This window comes from Cherax quadricarinatus, chromosome 70, assembly GCF_038502225.1.
Source record: "Cherax quadricarinatus isolate ZL_2023a chromosome 70, ASM3850222v1, whole genome shotgun sequence".
In the NCBI taxonomy this organism is placed as follows: domain Eukaryota; kingdom Metazoa; phylum Arthropoda; class Malacostraca; order Decapoda; family Parastacidae; genus Cherax; species Cherax quadricarinatus.
Genome location: NC_091361.1, coordinates 2,671,393 through 2,692,720, shown reverse-complemented (window position 1 = coordinate 2,692,720; position 21,328 = coordinate 2,671,393).

The following is a 21,328-nucleotide window of genomic DNA, read 5'->3' as shown; positions in this document are numbered from 1 at the left end:
ACTACATCCCTTCCCAGACTATTCCACTTGTTGACTGCTCTATGGCTGAAGAAATACTTCCTGACATCCCTGTGGTTCATCTGAGTCTTCCAGTGTCGTCAGGTTGACTTCCCTTAACCTCTCCTTGTAGGGCATATCCCTTAACTCCGGGACTAGTCTTGTTGCAAACCTTTGCACTTTCTCTAGTTTCCTTACATGCTTGGCTAGGTGAGGGTTCTAAACTGGCGCTGCATACTCCAGTATTGGCCTAATGTACACAGTGTACAGGGTCCTGAAAGATGTCGGAATGCTGTTCTCAGGTTTCCAATTACCCGTATGCTGCAGCAGTTATTTGGTTAATGTGCGCCTCAGGAGATGTGCTTGGTGTTATACTCACACCAAGAACCTTTTCCTTGAGTGAGGTTTGTAGTATCTGGTCCCTAGGCTGTACTCCGTCAGTGGTCGCCTTTGCCCTTCCCCAATCTTCATGACTTTCTACTTGGTGGGTTTGAACTCCAGGAGCCAGTTGTGGGACCAGTCCTGCAGCTTGTAAGGATCCCTCTGTAGTTCTGCCTGGTCCTCGTTTCATTGAATTCTTCTCATCAACTTCACATCATCTGCAAACAGGGACACTTCGGAGTTTATTCCTTCCGTCATGTCGTTCACAAATACAAGAAACTGTACCGGTCCTAGGACTGATCCCTGTACTCACCTAGTTGTGGTTGCAGAGGTCGAGTCATAACTCCTGGCCCGGCCTCTTCACTGCCCCCTACTGGGTCACTTTCCCTGCACCATGAGCTTTATCATACCTCTGCTTAAAGATATAAATGGATCCTGCCTCCACTGCATCGCTTCCCAGTCTATTCCACTTCCTGACTAATCTGTGACTGAAGAAATTCTTCCTAACATCCCTGATTCATATGAGTCTTCAACTTTCAACTGTGTCCCCTTGTTGTTGTGTCCCATCTCAGGAACATTCTGTCTCTGCCCACCTTGTCAATTCCTCTCAGTATTTTATATGTCGTTATCATGTCCCCCCGTCTCTCCTGTCCTGTACTTTCGTCAGGGCTATTTCACTTAGCCTCTCCTCGTAGGACATACCCCTTAGCTCTGGAACTAGTCTTGTTGCAAACTTTTTCACTTTCTTTAGTTTCTTTACGTGCTTGGCTAGATGTGGGTTCCAAACTGGTGCCACATACTCCAATATGGGCCTAACGCACACAATGTATCTTAGGCCCAGAGTGAACGATACCTTATTAAGATGTCGGAATGCTGTTCTCAGGTATGCTAGGCGCCAATATGCTGCAGCAGTTATTTGGTTGATGTGTGCCTCAGGAGATGTGCCTGGTGTTATACTCTCCCCAAGATCTTTTTTCTTTAGTTAGGTTTGTAGTCTCTGGCCCCCTAGATTGTACTCCGTCCTCGGTCTTCTTTGTCCTTCCCCAATCTTCATGACCATGCACTTGGAGGAGTTTGACTCCTGGAGCCAATCTCTGGACCAGGCCTATAGCCTGTCCAGATCCCTTTGTAGTTCTGCCTGGTCCTCGTCCAGCTGAATTCTTCTCATCAACTTCACATCATCTCCAAACAGGGACACTTCCGAGTCTATTCCTTCCGTTATGTCGTTCACATATACCAGACACAGCACCGGTCCTAGGATTGACCCCTGTGGAACCTCACTCGTCACAGGCGCCCACTCTGACATCTCGCCGCGTACCATGACTCGCTGCTGTCTTCCTGACAGGTATTCCTTGATCCATTGTAGTGCCTTTCCTGATATCCCTTTCTGGTCTTACAGTTTCTGTACATATCTATTCTGTGGAACTGTTTCAAACGCCTTCTTACAGTCCATGAAAATGCAATCTACCCACCCCTCTCTCTTTTGTCTTACTGTTGTCACCCTGTCATAGAAGTCCAGTAGGATTATGACACAGGATTACCCGTCCCTGAAACCGTGTTAGCTTTTGTGATAAGCTCATTTCTTTCTAGGTGTTCCACCACTCATCTCTTGATAATATTTTCCATGACTTTGCATACTATAAATGTCATTGACACTGGTCTATAGTTTAATGCTTCTTGTCTATCTCCTTTTTTAAAAACTTGAGACTATATTTGCTGTCTTCCATATCTCAGGTAATCTCCCTGTTTCGATAGATGTGTGGAACATTTTGTTAGAGGTACACATAGCACCTCTGCACCCTCTCACAGTACCCATGGAGAGATGTTATCCAGCCCCATAGGCTTTGAGGTAGCTAGCTTGCTCAGAAGCCTCTTCACTTCTTCCTCGGCTGAATGTATCGTGTCCAACACTTGATGGTGTGCCCCACCTGTTTGTCTTTCTGGAGTCCCTTCTCTCTCCTCTGTGAACACTTCTTTGAATCTTATGTTGAGTTCCTCACATACTTCATGGTCGTTTCTTGTGATCTCCCTCCTTCCTTCCTTAGCCTGATTACCTGGTCCTTGACTGGTGTTTTCCTCCTGATGTGGCTGTACAACTGCTTTGGGCAAGATTTGGCTTTTGCTGCTGTGTCATTTTCATATTGTCATTGGGCCTCCCTTCTTACCTCTGCATAGTCATTTCTGGATCTACGACTGCTTCCCTTATTCTCCTGGGTCCTTTGCCTTCTACTCTTCTTCCATTCCCTAGCGCACTTGGTTTTGGCCTTCCTGCACCTTTGGGTGAACCATGGGCTCATACTGGCTTTTTCACTATTCCTGCTACCCTTGGGTACAACCCTCTCATCAGCTTCCTTGCATATTTTTGTCACATTTCCCATCATCTAGTCTACTGACTTCCCTGCCAGTTCTCTGTTCAACTGAAAATCGTTGAGGAAGTTCTTATTGCTTGCGTAGTCCACTTTCTTGTAGTTTGGCTTCATTCGTCTGGCCCTTCCTGCTTCCCCCTCCATTTGTAACTCTCTGTATTTGAAGCTTAAAACCACATGATCACTGGTCCTCACAGGTCTTTCATATATGATGTTCTCAATATCTGCACTACTCAAGGTGAATACTAGGTCCAGTCTCGCTGGTTTATCCTCTCCTCTCTCTCTGGTAGTGTCCCTTACATGTTGGTACATGAGGTTTTCCAGTACCACCTCCATCATCTTAGCCCTCCACGTTTCTTGGCTTCCCATGTGGATGCAAGTTCTCCCAATCGATTTCCTTGTGGTTAAAGTCACCCATGATCAGCAGCTTTGCCCTGCTCACATGAGCCCTTCTGGCCACTTCAGCTGGTGTGTCAGCCATCATTCTATTACTCTCATCATACTCTTGCCTTGGCCTTCTGCTGTTCTGTGGTGGGTTATACATCACAGCAATTACCACCTTGGAACCTCCAGACTAAAGTGTTAGTACTATGTAATCTCTTGCTTCTCCTCTGTCTCCTCTCTCCAGTGCATCAAAATCCCATTGGTGTTTGATCAGCAGTGCCACTCCTCTACTCCCTCTGTTCCCTCTGTCTTTCCTCAGGATCTGATGTCCCGTTGGAAAGATGGCATCTGTTATCATCCCTGTGAACTTATTTTCTGTGAAGGCTATGATGTCCGGCACTGCCTCTTTGATTCTTTTGTGCCACTCCTCCCACTTATTTGTTATTCCATCAGCTTTGGTGTACCATACCTTCAGTTTCCTCTCCAGCACTGTGTTTTGGGGGGTCTGTGAGGGCGGGGGACCTGACAGTGTTCTGCAGGATTCTACAACATAGTGTGGGGTGGGGGCTGTGGCTGTGGATTGTGGTTTGTGTTGGGATAGTGTGATTGGTTGTGGGGTTCTGTGGATAGTTCTGTGTGTGCTTGCTCTTGTTGCTCTGCCCTGCTCTGGATGTCTTCTTCTGATTCTGTCTTTGTCTCTCCTCCTAGCTCCTTTCGCTTCTGTGTCCTCTCCCTCAGCTGCTGTCGTTCTGTTTTTGTTCTGTCTCGGTCTAAGAACACTCTCTTGTATGCTGCCGAATCCTTCAAGTGTGGTCTCTCTTGGAGGATTCTGTTCTGCATTGTTTCTGTCCTGAAAATCAGCTTGATTGGTTGTTTTCTCCCCTTCCGGTACCCCCTATTCTCTGAAAATTTACAATCTCAGACATTTCCTCTGCACCTATTTCTTTGATGATCTCAGTCTCCTACCTTTCTGCCTGCCTTCTTTCAGTGTGTGTCCTTGTGTGTGTGTGTGTGTGTGTGTGTGTGTGTGTGTGTGTGTGTGTGTGTGTGTGTGTGTGTGTGTGTGTGTGTGTGTGTGTGTGTGTGTGTGTAGGACTCATAGCCTCGCAGAAGTGGATAAAAAGACTTCAAGGATAGCTAAAGTTAATAAATAAAATTGAAATTATTAAAAAATAATTTGAAAATGTGATAAATGTTATATATCAAACTCTAATCAGACTGTTTCCTTCTGTATAGAGCTTCATTAAGCATATCAACATTCGAACATTACTAACGGCTGTTTACCTTCACCATTCTCAATAGTATAGTGTTTAGATTAATTGGAGACTGCATTAAGTTCTTACTCGATTACATTACATGAAGACGTGCATTGACTTACATGGTATAACATATAGCAGGATGAGAGGAAGATGGTGGGTGTGACGACTAAGAGGGAAGGTGTCATGTCTGTGGACACCTCCTCACAGAGGCCACTGATGAGTCCTTGAAGCTGTCGACACGTCTCTAGCTCCTCCACAAAACTACACATATCTCTTCTTCCTTCCTTCTCCCTTCCTTTCACCTCTTCTCCTCTTTCTTCAACTTTCCCATCTCCTGCCTATATAACGTAATGTGTTTTTATGAGTGTGTGTGTGTGTGTACTCACCTAGTTGTACTCACCTATTTGTGGTTGCAGGGGTCGATTCATAGTTCCTGGCCCCGCCTCTTCACTGGCCGCTACTGGGTCACTCTTCCTGCACCACGAGCTTTATTTTACCTCTTCATACCTGTGTGTGTGTGTGTGTACTCACCTAATTGTACTCACCAAATTGTGGTTGCAGGGGTCGAGACTCAGCTTCTGGCCCAGCCTCTTCACTGATCGCTACTAGGTCCTCTCTCTCTGCTTCCTGAGCTTTGTCATACCTCTTCTTAAAGCTATGTATGGTTCCTGCCATTACATCACTCGCTAGGCTATTCCACTTCCTGACGAATCTATGGCTGAATAAATACTTCCTAACATCCCCCTCACTCGTCTAAGTCTTCAGCTTCCATTTGTGACCTCTTGTTTCTGTGTCCCCTCTCTGGAACAACCTATCTCTGTCCACCTTATCTATTCCACGCAGTATTTTGTATGTCATTACCATGCCTCTCCAGACCCTCTTGTCCTCCAGTGTCGTCAGTCCGATTTCCCTCAACCTTTCTTCTAATTTCTTGACGTTCCATCGAAACGTACTGCCTTCAACTCCTGCCCTTGCTGCAGCTCCTATGCTCAGTGGACCGCCTTCCCTGCACAGCTGTTCCTGCCACTGTAGTTGACTGTTAGAGTCTCTGCATATGTCATGTCTCCTTCGTTGGCTTCTGGATTTTCATTTGGTCTTCCTGTACTCATCTTTACCTGAATCCCTACAGCCCCCTTGTCTGTGTCTGGTATAAAAGTTCCCGATGTCATGTCTGTACCTTTATTTGTCTCTCTAGTCTGTTTCAGGTTTTTTAGCTCCTCTTCTAAGCACTTTATCTTATCTTCTGCTGCTAAGACTTTTAGTTCCCGCTTCCTGTTCTCGTCAGCAATCCTCTCCTCCATTACCCTGTCGAGCTCTGCTAGCTTCCTTCCCCATTCTTCCTCCATTTTTGTGAGCTCTAACTCCCAATCTTCCCTTCCAGGTTCCTCCCTCATGGGATCGGCCTCCAGACCCCGGGGTCTCCGCCCTCTTGGGTTACCCTTTTTTTTTTTACCACAGAAAGGAGCTTGTGTGTGTGAGAGAGAGAGAGAGAGGGAGAGAGAGGAATAAAGAGAGAGGGAGAGAGACTGATAGGGAGAAGGCTAGGGGTGATGAGTGGGAAAGGAGGGAAGTAAGGGGAAGCCAAGGGGTAGGGGTAGGAGGAAAGGAAAGATGAATGGAAGGTGTGTGTAAGGAGAGAGATAGAGAGAACGAGAGGTGGAGAAAGATAGAAAGAGAGAGAGATAGAGGAGAGGGAGAGGGAGAGAGAGAAACAGAGAGAGAGAGCGAGAGAGAGAGAGAGAGAGAGAGAGAGAGAGAGAGAGAGAGAGAGAGAGAGAGAGAGAGAGGTAGAGAGAGAGAGGGAGGGAGAGTGAAGGGGAGAGAAATGGAGGGAGAGAGAGAGAGAGAACGGGGTGGGGAGGGAGGAACAGGGGGGGTTAGGGGCCTTGGGGGTGTCATGGCTGGAGTCCTTCTGCAGGTGTTTCTGGGGGGTGTGCTTGCCCTTCCACCTGTGCCTGGGTTATTCTGCTCTAGGATTGACCCCTGTGGGACACCACTCGTCACAGGCGCCCACTGTGATACCTCATGAAGTAGCATTACTCGTTTTTGCCTCCCTGTCAGGTATTCTCTGATCCACTGCAGTGCCCTTCCTGTTATACGTGCCTGATCCTCCAGTTTCTGCACTAATCTCTTGTGAAGAACTGTGTCGAAGGCCTTCCTGCAGTCCAGGAAAATGCAATCAACCCATCCCACTCTCTCGTGTCATACTTCTATTACCTTGTCATAAAACTCCAGAAGGTCTGTGACACAGGATTTGCCTTCCATGAATCCGTGCTGGTTGTCGTTTATAATCTTGTTCCGTTCCATGTACTCCACCACTCTCCTCCTGATAATCTTCTCCATGAGTTTACATGATATACATGTCAGAGACACTGGTCTGTAGTTTAGTGCCTCGTTTCTGTCTCCTTTCTTAAAAATGGGGACTACATTTCCTATCTTCAATAACTCAGGTAGTTGCCCACTTTCAAGGAATGTATTGAAGATTGTGGTTAGTGGTACGCAGAATGTCTCTGCTCCCTCTCTAAGGACCCATGGGGAGATGTTTTCTGCACCCATCACCTTTGAGGTATCAAGGTCACTTAGCAGCTTCTGCACCTCCTCCTCCATTGTTTGTTTGTTATCCAACACCTGTTGGTATATTGCCTGTTGGTGTTTCCCTCTGTGCTGTCTTCCCAGAGACCTTCCTGTCTCTACTAAATACTTTCTTAAATCTCATGTTGAGCTTCTCACATTTCTCGTGATCATTTCTTGTGAGTTCCCCACCTTGTTTCCTCAGCCTGATCACCTGGTCTTTGACTGTTGTCTTCCTCCAGATGTGGCTATACAGCAGTTTCGGGTCAGAACTGATTTTCTCTGCTTTGTTATTTTCATACTGTCACTGGGGCTCCCTCCTTACCTGTGCATACTCGTTCCTGGCTCTGTGACTAATCTCCTTATTTTCATGTGTTCTTTGCCTTCTGTACTTTTTCCATTCTCTAGTGCATTTAGTTTTTGCCTCTGTACAACGTCGGGTAAACCAAGGGCTCGTTCTGGTCTTCCCATTATTTCCGTTGCCCTTGGGAACAAACCTTTCCTCTGCCTCCTTGCATTTTGTTGTTAAGTATTCCATCATTTCATTTACCAACTTTTCTACCAGTTATCTGTCCTACTGAACCTCTTGCAGGAAGTTCCTCAAACGTGTTTAGTCCCCCCTTTTATAATCTTGCTTTTCCCATTCAACCCCTGTTACCCTCTCCACTTGTAACACTACTATGTATTCAAAGCACAGAACCACGTGATCACTAAGTCCTAGGGGCCTCTCATTTGTGATGACCTCAATGTCTGAACTGCTCAGGGTGAACACAAGGTCCAGTCTTGCTGTTTCATCCTTCCCTCTCTCTCTGCTAGTTTCCTTAACATGTTGGTGCATGAGATTTTCCAGTACCATATCCATCATCTTGGCTCTCCATGTTTCAGGACCCCCAGTTGGCTCCAGGTTTTTCCCAATCGATCTCCCTGTGGTTAAAATCGCCCACAGACCGGGCCGCGGGGGCGTTGACCCCCGGAACTCTCTCCAGGTAAACTCCAGGTAACCAGTAACTTTGCTCTGCTCGATTGAGCTCTTCTTGCCACCTCAGCCAGTGCGCCCACCATTCCTCTGTTGTTCTCTTCATATTCCTCTCTTGGACTCCTGCAGTTCTGTGGTGGATTATACATCACTGCAATGACTACCTTGTGCTCTCCACACTGAAGTGTACCTACTATGTATTCTCTCTCTCCAATCTCGTCCATGTCTCACATTACCTAAGATTTCCATCGGTATTTTACGAGCAGTTCAACCCCTCCTCCCCCTCTGCTCCTATCTTTACTTATGGAGGAAAGGTCGGTATGGCAGGAGGGGGAGAAGGATATGGGGTGGGAGGGGGGAGACAGCTTTAAGGAGAGTTTCATGGGTGACAAGAGGGTGTAGGGAGGGAGGAGAAAGGGAGTGTGGGAGAGGCTAGGGGGAGAAAGAAGACTGGGGAGAGGGAAGATGGATGGAAGGTGAGCATGAGAGAGAGAGAGAGAGAGAGAGAGAGAGAGAGAGAGAGAGAGAGAGAGAGAGAGAGAGAGAGAGAGAGAGAGAGAGAGGGAGAGAGTGGGTGAGAGAGAAAGTGATAGGATGGGGAGGGGAGAGGGATAGAGTGGCCAATTGATAGAAAGAGAAAGAGAGTGGGGGAGTTGGAATTGTGAAGGGGAGTGAGATGTTTGGAGGGGGGAGGGGGGATAGATGGTTAGAGGGTGGGGGAAAGCCAGAGTGATGAATAGTTGGAGAATAGGAGATTATGTTGGGCCTGGTAGTGGGTGGGTGAGAGAGAGAGAGACAAAATGACAAATTGATAGGGTGGGAGTTGGGAGTGAAGGGGGAGGGAAGGAGGGGGATAGAGTGACCGCTTAAACAGGGGTGCCTTAAGGCTGTGTACTCACCTACTCACCTAATTCACCTGTTTGTGGTTGCAGGGGTCGAAACTCAGCTCATGGCCCCGGTGTGTGTTTGTGTGTGTTTGTGTGTGTGTGTGTGTGTGTGTGTGTGTGTGTGTGTGTGTGTGTGTGTGTGTGTGTGTGTGTGTGTGTGTGTGTACTCACCTAGTTCTCACCTAGTTGAGGTTGCAGGGGTCGAGTCCAGGCTCCTGGCCCCGCCTCTTCATTGGTCGCTACTAGGTCACTCTCCCTGAACCATGAGCTTTATCGTATCTCTGCTTAAAGCTATGTATGGATCCTGCCTCCACTACATCGCTTCCCAAACTATTCCACTTCCTGACTACTCTGTGACTGAAGAAATACTTCCTAACATCCCTTTGATTCATCTGTGTCTTCAGCTTCCAACTGTGTCCCCGTGTTGCTGTGTCCAATCTCTGGAACATCCTGTCTTTGTCCACCTTGTCAATTCCTCTCAGTATTTTGTAAGTCGTTATCATGTCCCCCCTATCTCTCCTGTCCTCCAGTGTCGTCAGATTGATTTCCCTTAACCTCTCCTCATAGGACATAACTCTTAACTCTGGGACTAGTCTTGTTGCAAACCTTTGCACTTTCTCTAGTTTCTTTACGTGCTTGGCTAGGTGTGGGTTCCAAACTGGTGCCGCATACTCCAATATGGGCCTAACGTACACGGTGTACAGGGTCCTGAACGATTCCTTATTAAGATGTCGGAATGCTGTTCTGAGGTTTGCCAGGCGCCCATATGCTGCGGCAGTTATTTGGTTGATGTGCGCTTCAGGAGATGTGTCTAGTGTTATACTCACCCCAAGATCTTTTTTCTTGAGTGATGTTTGTAGTCTCTGGCCCCCTAGACTGTACTCCGTCTGCGGTCTTCTTTGCCCTTCCCCAGTCCTCATGACTTTGCACTTGGTGGGATTGAACTCCAGGAGCCAGTTGCTGGACCAGGTCTGCAGCCTGTCCAGATCCCTTTGTATTTCTGCCTGGTCTTCGATCGAATGAACTCTTCTCATCAACTTCACGTCATCTGCAAACAGGGACACCTCGGAGTTTATTCCTTCCGTCATGTCGTTCACAAATACCAGAAACATCACTGGTCCTAGGACTGACTCCTGTGGGACCCCGCTGGTCACAGGTGCCCACTCTGACACCTCGCCACGTACCATTACTCGCTGCTGTCTTCCTGACAAGTATTCCCTGATCCATTGCAGTGCCTTCCCTGTTATCCCTGCTTGGTCCTCCAGCTTTTGTACTAATCTCTTGTGTGGTACTGTGTCAAACGCCTTCTTGCAGTCCAAGAAAATGCAATCCACCCACCCCTCTCTCTCTTGTCTTACTGCTGTCACCACGTCATAGAACTCCAGTAGGTTTGTGACACAGGATTTCCCATCTCTGAAACCATGTTGGCTGCTGGTGATGAAATCATTCCTTTCTAGATGTTACACCATTCTTCTCCTGACAATCTTTTCCATGATTTTGCATGCTATACATGTCAGTGACACTGGTCTGTAGTTTAGTGCTTGATGTCTGTCTCCTTTTTTAAAGAGTGGGACCACATTTGCTGTCTTCCATGCCTCAGGCAATCTCCCTGTTTCGATAGATGTATTGAATATTGTTGTTAGGGGTACACATAGCGCCTCTGCTCCCTCTCTCAGGACCCATGGAGAGATGTTATCTGGCCCCATTGCGTTTGAGGTATCTAGCTCACTCAGAAGCCTCTTCACTTCTTCCTCGGTTGTGTGTACTGTGTCCAGCACATGGTGGTGTACCCCACCTCTCCGTCTTTCTGGAGCCCCTTCTGTCTCCTCTGTGAACACTTCTTTGAATCTCTTGTTGAGTTCCTCACATACTTCACGGTCATTTCTTGTTGTCTCTCCTCCTTCCTTCCTCAGCCTGATGACCTGGTCCTTGACGGTTGTTTTCTTCCTGATGTGGCTGTATAACTGCTTCGGGTCAGATTTGGCTTTTGCTGCTATGTCGTTTTCATATTGACGTTGGGCCTCCCTTCTTATCTGTGCATATTCGTTTCTGGCTCTACGACTGCTCTCCTTATTCTCCTGGGTCCTTTGCCTTCTATATTTCTTCCATTCCCTAGCACACTTCGTTTTTGCCTCCTTGCATCTTTGGGTGAACCATGGGCTCATCCTGGCTTTTCCATTATTCCTGTTACCCTTGGGTACAAACCTCTCCTCAGCCTCCTTGCACATTGTTGCTACATATTCCATCATCTCATTAACTGGCTTCCCTGCCAGTTCTCTGTCCCACTGAACCTCATTCAGGAAGTTCCTCATTCCTGTGTAGTCCCCTTTCCTGTAGTTTGGTTTCATTTGTCCTGGCCTTCCTGCTTCCCCCTCCACTTGTAGCTCTACTGTGTATTCGAAGCTCAAAACCACATGATCGCTGGCCCCAAGGGGTCTTTCATATGTGATGTCCTCAATATCTGCACTACTCAAGGTGAATACTAAGTCCATTCTTGCTGGTTCATCCTCTCCTCTCTCTCTTGTAGTGTCCCTTACGTGTTGGTACATGAAGTTTTCCAGTACCACCTCCATCATTTTAGCCCTCCATGTATCTTGGCCCCCATGTGGCTCCAAGTTCTCCCATTCGATCTCCTTGTGGTTAAAGTCGCTCATGATCAGGAGCTTTGCCCTGCATGCATGAGCTCTTATCACCACTGCAGCCAGTGTGTCAACCATCGCTCTATTGCTCTCGTCATACTCTTGCCTTGGCCTCCTGCTGTTCTGTGGTGGGTTATACATCACTGCAATTATCACCTTGGGACCACCAGAGTGAAGCGTTCCCGCTATGTAATCACTTTCTTCTCCGCTGTCTCCTCTCTCCAGCTCATCAAAATTCCATCGGTGTGTGTGTGTGTGTGTGCGTGTGTGTGTGCGTGTGTGTGTGTGTTTGTGTGTGTGTGTGTGTGTGTGTGTGTGTGTGTGTGTGTGTGTGTGTGTGTGTGTGTGTGTGTGTGTGTGTGTGTGTGTGTGTGTGTGTGTGTGAGCGCTCAGTTGTTTATATGTGCCCAGAAATAATGCTCCACAATTCTATGTATCCATACTACTAATAAGATACAAATAATAATACTAGTAATTCTAAAACTTAGCCTCTAGTACTAACACTCAGCATTTACAAGTGCCTAGCACTTGTGCTAGTGTGTGTGTGCGAGTGTTTGGTGGTTAACCCTCGCAAGCTACACCAACCTTTCCTCACGCACTCATCAATCCAGCTCCACCTTATCTATACTGTTTCTACTCTAATTCTAGTAATAACTAGCAGGAGTGAGTGACCCAGCTTACAGTGTGCAGAGACCAGGAATCTGACAACATGCAACCACAACATGCAACCACAACATGCAACCACAACATGCAACCACAACATGCAACCACAATATGCAACCACAACATGCAACCACAACATGCAACCACAACATGCAACCACAACATGCAACCACAAAATGCAACCACAACATGCAACCACAACATGCAACCACAACATGCAACCACAACATGCAACCACAATATGCAACCACAACATGCAACCACAATATGCAACCACAACATGCAACCACAACATGCAACCACAACATGCAACCACAACATGCAACCACAAAATGCAACCACAACATGCAACCACAACATGCAACCACAACATGCAACCACAACATGCAACCACAATATGCAACCACAACATGCAACCACAAACAGATGAGAGGAACTTGCGCTGGCAGTGGGGTGATGGACAAGTTGCCGGTTGCTGATCTCAGACTTTTTTGGAAATCCTCCATCAGTGAGAGTTATATCAATTTATGCTCGAACATCACACGTTCCTCAAGTGTTTTCACTTTTCACTTTTTGTAGAACACCCTTCACATTTGGTAAATTACACTTATTATTTATAATGGCACACAACCTGTTATGACATCACCGCTACAAGAAGGCCTACTCCTGCCACCTTCCATAGTTATATATTTTGTCTTTTCTTCCTTTTCTCTAGGAGCCAGTGTGTGTGTGTGTGTGTGTGTGTGTGTGTGTGTGTGTGTGTGTGTGTGTGTGTGTGTGTGTGTGTGTGTGTGTGTGTGTACTCACCTATTTGTACTCACCTATTTGTGGTTGCAGGGGTCGAGTCTTAGCTCCTGGCCCCGCCTCTTCACCGGTTGCTACTGGGCCCTCTCTCTCCCCGCTCCATGAGCTTTATCAAACCTCGTCTGAAAACTGTGTATGGTTCCTGCCTCCACTACGTCATTTTCTAGGCTATTCCACTGCCTGACAACTCTATGACTGAAGAAATACTTCCTAATATCTCTCTGACTCATTTGTGTCTTCAACTTCCAATTGTGGCCTCTTGTTTCTGTGTCCCCTCCCTGGAACATCCTGTCTTTGTCCACCTTGTCTATTCCACGCAGTATTTTATATGTCGTTATCATGTCTCCCCTGACCCTCCTGTCCTCCAGTGTCGTCAGGCCGATTTCCCTTAATCTTTCTTCATAGGACATTCCCCTTAGCTCTGGAACTAACCTTGTCGCAAACCTTTGTACTTTCTCTAGTTTCTTGACGTGCTTTATCAAGTGCGGGTTCCAAACAGGTGCTGCATACTCCAGTATGGGCCTGACATACACGGTGTACAGTGTATGTATCGGAATGCTGTTCCCAGGTTTGCCAGGCGCCCATATGCTGCAGCAGTTATCTGGTTGATATGTGCTTCCGGAGACATGCTCGGTGTTATACTCACCCCAAGATCTTTCTCCTTGAGTGAGATTTGCAGTCTTTGGCCACCTAGCCTATACTCTGTCTGTGGTCTTCTGTGCCCTTCCCCTATCTTCATGACTTTGCATTTGGCAGGATTAAATTCGAGAAGCCATTTGCTGGACCAGGTGTCCAGTCTGTCCAGGTCTCTTTGAAGTCCTGCCTGGTCCTCATCTGATTTAATTCTCCTCATTAACTTCACATCATCTGCAAACAGGGACACTTCTGAGTCTAACCTTTCCATCATGTCGTTCACATATACCAAAAATAGCACTGGTCCTAGGACCGACCCCTGTGGGACCCCGCTCGTCACAGGTGCCCACTGTGATACATCATTACGTACCATGACTCGTTGTTGCCTCCCTGTCAGGTATTCTCTGATCCATTGCAATGTCCTTCCTGTTATATGCGCCTGATGCTTTAGCTTCTGCACTAATCTCTTGTGAGGAACTGTGTCAAAGGCCTTCTTGTAGTCCAAGAAGATGCAATCAACCCTCCCCTCTCTCTCGTGTCTTATTTCTGTTATTTTATCATAAAACTCCAGAAGGTTTGTGACACAGGATTTGCCTTCCATGAATCCGTGCTGGTTGGCATTTATACTCTTGTTCCGTTCCAAGTGCTCCACCACTCTCCTCCTGATAATCTTCTCCATAACTTTGCATACTATACACGTCAATGACGCAGGTCTATAGTTTAGTGCCTCTTTTCTGTCTCCTTTTTTAAAAATGTGTGTGTGTGTGTGTGTGTGTGTGTGTGTGTGTACTCACCTATTTGTGGTTTCAGGGGTCGAGTCTTAGCTCCTGGTCCCGCCTCTTCACCGGTTGCTACTGGGCCCTCTCTCTCCCCGCTCCATGAGCTTTATCATACCTCGTCTTAAAACTGTGTATGGTTCCTGCCTCCACTACGTCATTTTCTAGGCTATTCCAGTGCCTTACAACTCTATGACTGAAGAAATACTTCCTACTATCTCTCTGACTCATTTGTGTCTTCAACTTCCAATTGTGGCCTCTTGTTTCTGTGTCCCCTCCCTGGAACATCCTGTCTTTGTCCACCTTGTCTATTCCACGCAGTATTTTATATGTCGTTATCATGTCTCCCCTGACCCTCCTGTCCTCCAGTGTCGTCAGGCCGATTTCCCTTAATCTTTCTTCATAGGACATTCCCCTTAGCTCTGGAACTAACCTTGTCGCAAACCTTTGTACTTTCTCTAGTTTCTTGACGTGCTTTATCAAGTGCGGGTTCCAAACAGGTGCTGCATACTCCAGTATGGGCTTGACATACACGGTGTACAGTGTATGTATCGGAATGCTGTTCTCAGGTTTGCCAGGCGCCCATATGCTGCAGCAGTTATCTGGTTGATGTGTGCTTCCGGAGACATGCTCGGTGTTATACTCACCCCAAGATCTTTCTCCTTGAGTGAGGTTTGCAGTCTTTGGCCACCTAGCCTATACTCTGTCTGTGGTCTTCTGTGCCCTTCCCCTATCTTCATGACTTTGCATTTGGCAGGATTAAATTCGAGAAGCCATTTGCTGGACCAGGTGTCCAGTCTGTCCAGGTCTCTTTGAAGTCCTGCCTGGTCCTCATCTGATTTAATTCTCCTCATTAACTTCACATCTTCTGCAAACAGGGACACTTCTGAGTCTAACCTTTCCATCATGTCGTTCACATATACCAAAAATAGCACTGGTCCTAGGACCGACCCCTGTGGGACCCCGCTCGTCACAGGTGCCCACTGTGATACATCATTACGTACCATGACTCGTTGTTGCCTCCCTGTCAGGTATTCTCTGATCCATTGCAATGCACTTCCTGTTATATGCGCCTGATGCTTTAGCTTCTGCACTAATCTCTTGTGAGGAACTGTGTCAAAGGCCTTCTTGCAGTCCAAGAAGATGCAATCAACCCTCCCCTCTCTCTCGTGTCTTATTTCTGTTATTTTATCATAAAACTCCAGAAGGTTTGTGACACAGGATTTGCCTTCCATGAATCCGTGCTGGTTGGCATTTATACTCTTGTTCCATTCCAGGTGCTCCACCACTCTCCTCCTGATAATCTTCTCCATAACTTTGCATACTATACACGTCAATGACGCAGGTCTATAGTTTAGTGCCTCTTTTCTGTCTCCTTTTTTAAAAATGTGTGTGTGTGTGTGCGTGTGTGTGTGTGTGTGTGTGTGTGTGTGTGTGTGTGTGTGTGTGTGTGTGTGTACTCACCTATTTGTGGTTTCAGGGGTCGAGTCTTAGCTCCTGGCCCCGCCTCTTCACCGGTTGCTACTGGGCCCTCTCTCTCCCCGCTCCATGAGCTTTATCAAACCTCGTCTTAAAACTGTGTATGGTTCCTCCCTCCACTACGTCATTTTCTAGGCTATTCCACTGCCTTACAACTCTATGACTGAAGAAATACTTCCTACTATCTCTCTGACTCATTTGTGTCTTCAACTTCCAATTGTGGCCTCTTGTTTCTGTGTCCCCTCCCTGGAACATCCTGTCTTTGTCCACCTTGTCTATTCCACACAGTATTTTATATGTCGTTATCATGTCTCCCCTGACCCTCCTGTCCTCCAGTGTCGTCAGGCCGATTTCCCTTATTCTTTCTTCATAGGACATTCCCCTTAGCTCTGGAACTAACCTTGTCGCAAACCTTTGTACTTTCTCTAGTTTCTTGACGTGCTTTATCAAGTGCGGGTTCCAAACAGGTGCTGCATACTCCAGTATGGGCCTGACATACACGGTGTACAGTGTCTTGAATGATTCCTTACTAAGGTATCGGAATGCTTTTCTCAGGTTTGCCAGGCGCCCATATGCTGCAGCAGTTATCTGATTGATGTGTGCTTCCGGAGACATGCTCGGTGTTATACTCACCCCAAGATCTTTCTCCTTGAGTGAGGTTTGCAGTCTTTGGCCACCTAGCCTATACTCTGTCTGTGGTCTTCTGTGCCCTTCCCCTATCTTCATGACTTTGCATTTGGCAGGATTAAATTCGAGAAGCCATTTGCTGGACCAGGTGTCCAGTCTGTCCAGGTCTCTTTGAAGTCCTGCCTGGTCCTCATCTGATTTAATTCTCCTCATTAACTTCACATCATCTGCAAACAGGGACACTTCTGAGTCTAACCTTTCCATCATGTCGTTCACATATACCAAAAATAGCACTGGTCCTAGGACCGACCCCTGTGGGACCCCGCTCGTCACAGGTGCCCACTGTGATACATCATTACGTACCATGACTCGTTGTTGCGTCCCTGTCAGGTATTCTCTGATCCATTGCAGTGCCCTTCCTGTTATATGCGCCTGATGCTCTAGCTTCTGCACTAATCTCTTGTGATGAACTGTGTCAAAGGCCTTCTTGCAGTCCAAGAAGATGCAATCAACCCACCCCTCTCTCTCGTGTCTTACTTCTGTTATTTTATCATAAAACTCCAGAATGTTTGTGACACAAGATTTGCCTTCCGTGAATCCGTGCTGGTTGGCATTTATACTCTTGTTCCGTTCCAGGTGCTCCACCACTCTCCTCCTGATAATCTTCTCCATAATTTTGCATACTATACACGTCAATGACACAGGTCTATAGTTTAGTGCCTCTTTTCTGTCTCCTTTTTTAAAAATGGGAACTACATTTGCCGTCTTCCATACCTCAGGTAGTTGCCCAGTTTCCAGGGACGTGTTGAAGATTGTGGTAAGTGGCACGCACAACATATCTGCTCCCTCTCTAAGGACCCACGGGGAGATGTTGTCCGGTCCCATTGTCTTTGAGGTATCGATGTCCCTTAGCAGTTTCTTCACCTCCTCCTCATCTGTATGTATGTCGTCCAACACGTGTTGGTGTATTCCTTGCTGGTGTCCCCATCTGGTCTGTCCCCCCAGAGTCCTTCCTGTCTCTACTGTAAATACTTCCTTAAATCTTGTGTTGAGCTCCTCACATACCTCTTGATCGTTTCTTGTGAGTTCTCCACCTTCTTTCCTCAGCCTTATCACCTGGTCCTTGACTGTTGTCTTCCTCCTAATGTGGCTATACAGCAGTTTCGGGTCAGATTTGACTTTCGATGCTATGTCGTTTTCATACTGTCGCTGGGCCTCCCTCCTTATCTGTGCATACTCGTTTCTGGCTCTTCTACTAATCTCCTTGTTTTCCTGGGTCCTATGCCTCCTGTACCTTTTCCATTCTCTGTTGCACTTAGTTTTTGCCTCCCTACACCTTCGGGTAAACCAAGGACTCGTTTTGGTCTTCCTATTATTTCTGTTTCCCTTGGGAACAAAACTTTCCTCTGCCTCCTTGCACTTTGTTGCCACATATTCCATCATCTCGTTTACTGATTTTCCTACCATTTCTCTGTCCCACTGAACCTCCTGCAGGAAGTTTCTCATACCTGTGTAGTCCCCCCTTTTATAGTTTGGCCTGTCCCCTTCAATTCCTGTTACCTTCTCCACTTGTAACTCTACCATATAGTCAAAACTCAGAACCACGTGATCGCTAGCTCCAAGGGGCCTCTCGTAAGTGATGTCCTCAATGTCTGAACTGCTCAGGGTGAACACAAGATCCAGTCTTGCTGGTTCATCCTCCCCTCTCTCTCTGGTTGTGTCCCTGACATGTTGATGCATGAGGTTTTCAAGTACCACATCCATCATCTTGGCTCTCCATGTTTCGGGACCCCCATGTGGCTCCAGGTTTTCCCAGTCGATCTCCCTGTGGTTGAAATCGCCCATTACCAGTAACTTTGCTCTGCTCGAGTGAGCTCTTCTTGCCACCTCAGCCAGTGTGTCCACCATCACCCTGTTGTTTTCTTCGTACTCCTCTCTTGGCCTCCTGCTGTTCTGTGGTGGGTTATACATCACTCCAATGACTACTTTATGTTCTCCGGACTGAATTGTACCTACAATGTAGTCTCTTTCTCCAATCATGTCCATGCCTTCCATTTCCTCAAATCCCCATCGGTGTTTTATGAGCAGTGCAACCCCTCCTCCCCCTCTACTCCTTCTATCTTTCCTCAGGATCTGATATCCTGTTGGGAAGATTGTGTCTGTTATTGTCTCAGTGAGTTTTGTTTCTGTGAGTGCTATGATGTCTGGGGATTTTTCACTGATTCTTTCGTTCCACTCCTCATGTTTATTCGTTATTCCATCCGCGTTTGTGTACCAAACCTTCAGTTTCTTTTCTATCATTGTGGTCATGCAAGAATATTGGGGTTGGGGGAGCGAGAGCCTTGGTGGGGGCCTATATGGGGCTGTGGTGTAGGTGGGGTTTGTGTTGATGGGGGTGGGGTCAGAATGCCCATAAGACACAGCTGTTGGGGTGAGGTTTGTGATATGGGGGTTGGTGGCAGAGGGAACAGTGAGTGGGTTGTAGTATAGGTTGCTCAGTTGCGTTGGGAATGTCGCAGTTGGAGTCTTTTGGTGGGAGATTCTGTGGGGTGTGTTTGCCCTTCCTCCTGTGTCTGGGTCCTGCTCATTTTCGTCATTGCTTCTCGTTCCTCCTTGCGTCTCTGTACCCTCTCTTTCATTGTAGTCCTTTCTTCTTGTGTTCTGTCGCGGTCGAGGTATACTCTCTGGACTCTGTATACCATTTACCTCAGGCCCATACTTGAGTATGCAGCACCAGTTTGGAATCCACACCTAGTCAAGCACGTCAAGAAATTAGAGAAAGTGCAAAGGTTTGCAACAAGACTAGTCCCAGAGCTACGGGGATTGTCCTTCGAAGAAAGGTTGAGGGAAATCGGTCTTACGACACTGGAGGCAAGGAGGGTCAGGGGAGACATGATAACGACATATAAAATACTGCGCGGAATAGACGAGGTGGACAAAGACGGGATGTTCCAGAGATGGAACACAGACACAAGAGGTCACAATTGGAAGTTGAAGACTCAGATGAATCAAAGGGATGTTAGGAAGTATTTCTTCAGTCATAGAGTAGTCAAGCCGTGGAATAGCCTAGAAAGTGAAGTAGTGGAGGCGGGAACCATACATAGTTTTAAGGCGAGGTATGATAAAGCTCATGGAGCAGGGAGAGAGAGGACCTAGTAGCAATCAGTGAAGAGGCGGGGCCAGGAGCTATGAATCGACCCCTGCAACCACAAATAGGTGAGTACAAATAGGTGAGTACACACACACGCACACACACACACACACACACACACACACACACACACACACACACACGCACGCACGCACACACACACACACACACACACACACACACACACACACACACACACACACACACACACACACACACAGGAAAGAAGGTGGGAAACTCACAAGAAAGGATCAAGAGGTATGCGAGGAGCACAACACGAGATTTAAGGAAGTATTCACAGTGGAGAAAGGAAGTACTCTGGGAAGACAGGACAAATGGGGACAAAAACATGAATATACCAACAAGTCCTGAATGACATGCACACAACTGAGGAGGAGGTGAAGAAGTTGCTAAGTGACCTTGATACCTTAAAGGCAATGGGACCAGACAACTACCCATGGGTCCTTAGAGACGGACCAGAAATGTTGTGTGTTCCATTAACAACAATCTTCAACACATCCCTTGAAACTGGGCAACTACGTGAGGTATGGAAGACCGCAAATGTAGTTCCCATTTTTTAAAAAGGAGACAGAAAAAAGGCACTAAACTACATACCAGTGTCACTGACGTGTACAGTGTGCAAAGTCATGGAGAAAATTATCAGGAGGAGTGTGGTGGAGCTCCTGGAACGGAACAAGATTGTAAACATCAACCAGCACGGATTCTTGGAAAGCAAATCCTGTGTCACAAACCTTCTGGAGTTTTATGACAAAGTTACAGAAGTAAGACACGAGAGAGAGGGGTGGGTTGATTACATTTTCTTGAACTGCAGGCAGGCCTACGACTCAGTTCCTCACAAGAGATTAGTGCAGAAACTAGAGGAACAGGCGAGTATAACGGGAAGGGTACTGCAATGAATCAGAGAATACCTGACAGAGAGGCGACAAGAAGTCATTGTGCGTGATGAGGTGTCACCGAGGGCACCTGTGACCAGCGGGGTTCCACAAGAGTCGGTCCTAGGACCAGTGCTATTTTTGGTATATGTGAATGACATGATGAAAAGGATAGGCTCAGAGGTGTTCCTGTTCGCAAATAATGTGAAGTTAATGAGGAGAATTTACTCAGAGGAGAACCAGGCAGGACTACATAGAAACCTGGTCAGGCTGGACACGTGGTCCAGCAACTGGCTTCTCGAATTCAACCCTGCCAAATGCAAAGTCATGAAGATCGGAGAAGGGCAAGAAGACCACAGACAGAATATAGGCTAGGTGGCCAAAGAATGCAAACCTCGCTCAAGACGAAAGATCCTGGGGTGAGTATAACACCAAGCACGTCTCCAGAAGCACATATCAACCAGATAAGTGCTGTAGCCTATGACATATGATCATATGCTACAGCATTACCTAAGTAAGGAATCGATCAAGACACTGTACACCATGTAGGTCATGCCTATACTGGAGTATGCAGCATCTATTTGGAACCCACACTTGATCAAGTACGAGAAAGCTGGGCTCTTCAGGGCTGAAAGGGGCTGAAGGGGGCTGATACTCCCGTCCTGGAGAAAATTTCTCCACTCTGGGGGGCGGCAGAGGTTTGCTGCAGGTGAACTATTCATCAATTAACATTAATTTGATTTTCTCACTCGCCACCACTGCTGCTTGTCTTTTCTGAACAGCTGTAGTCTGTGTGGTTTCTGGAGAATCACTAATTTTGTTTTCAACACTGTGTAATTCTA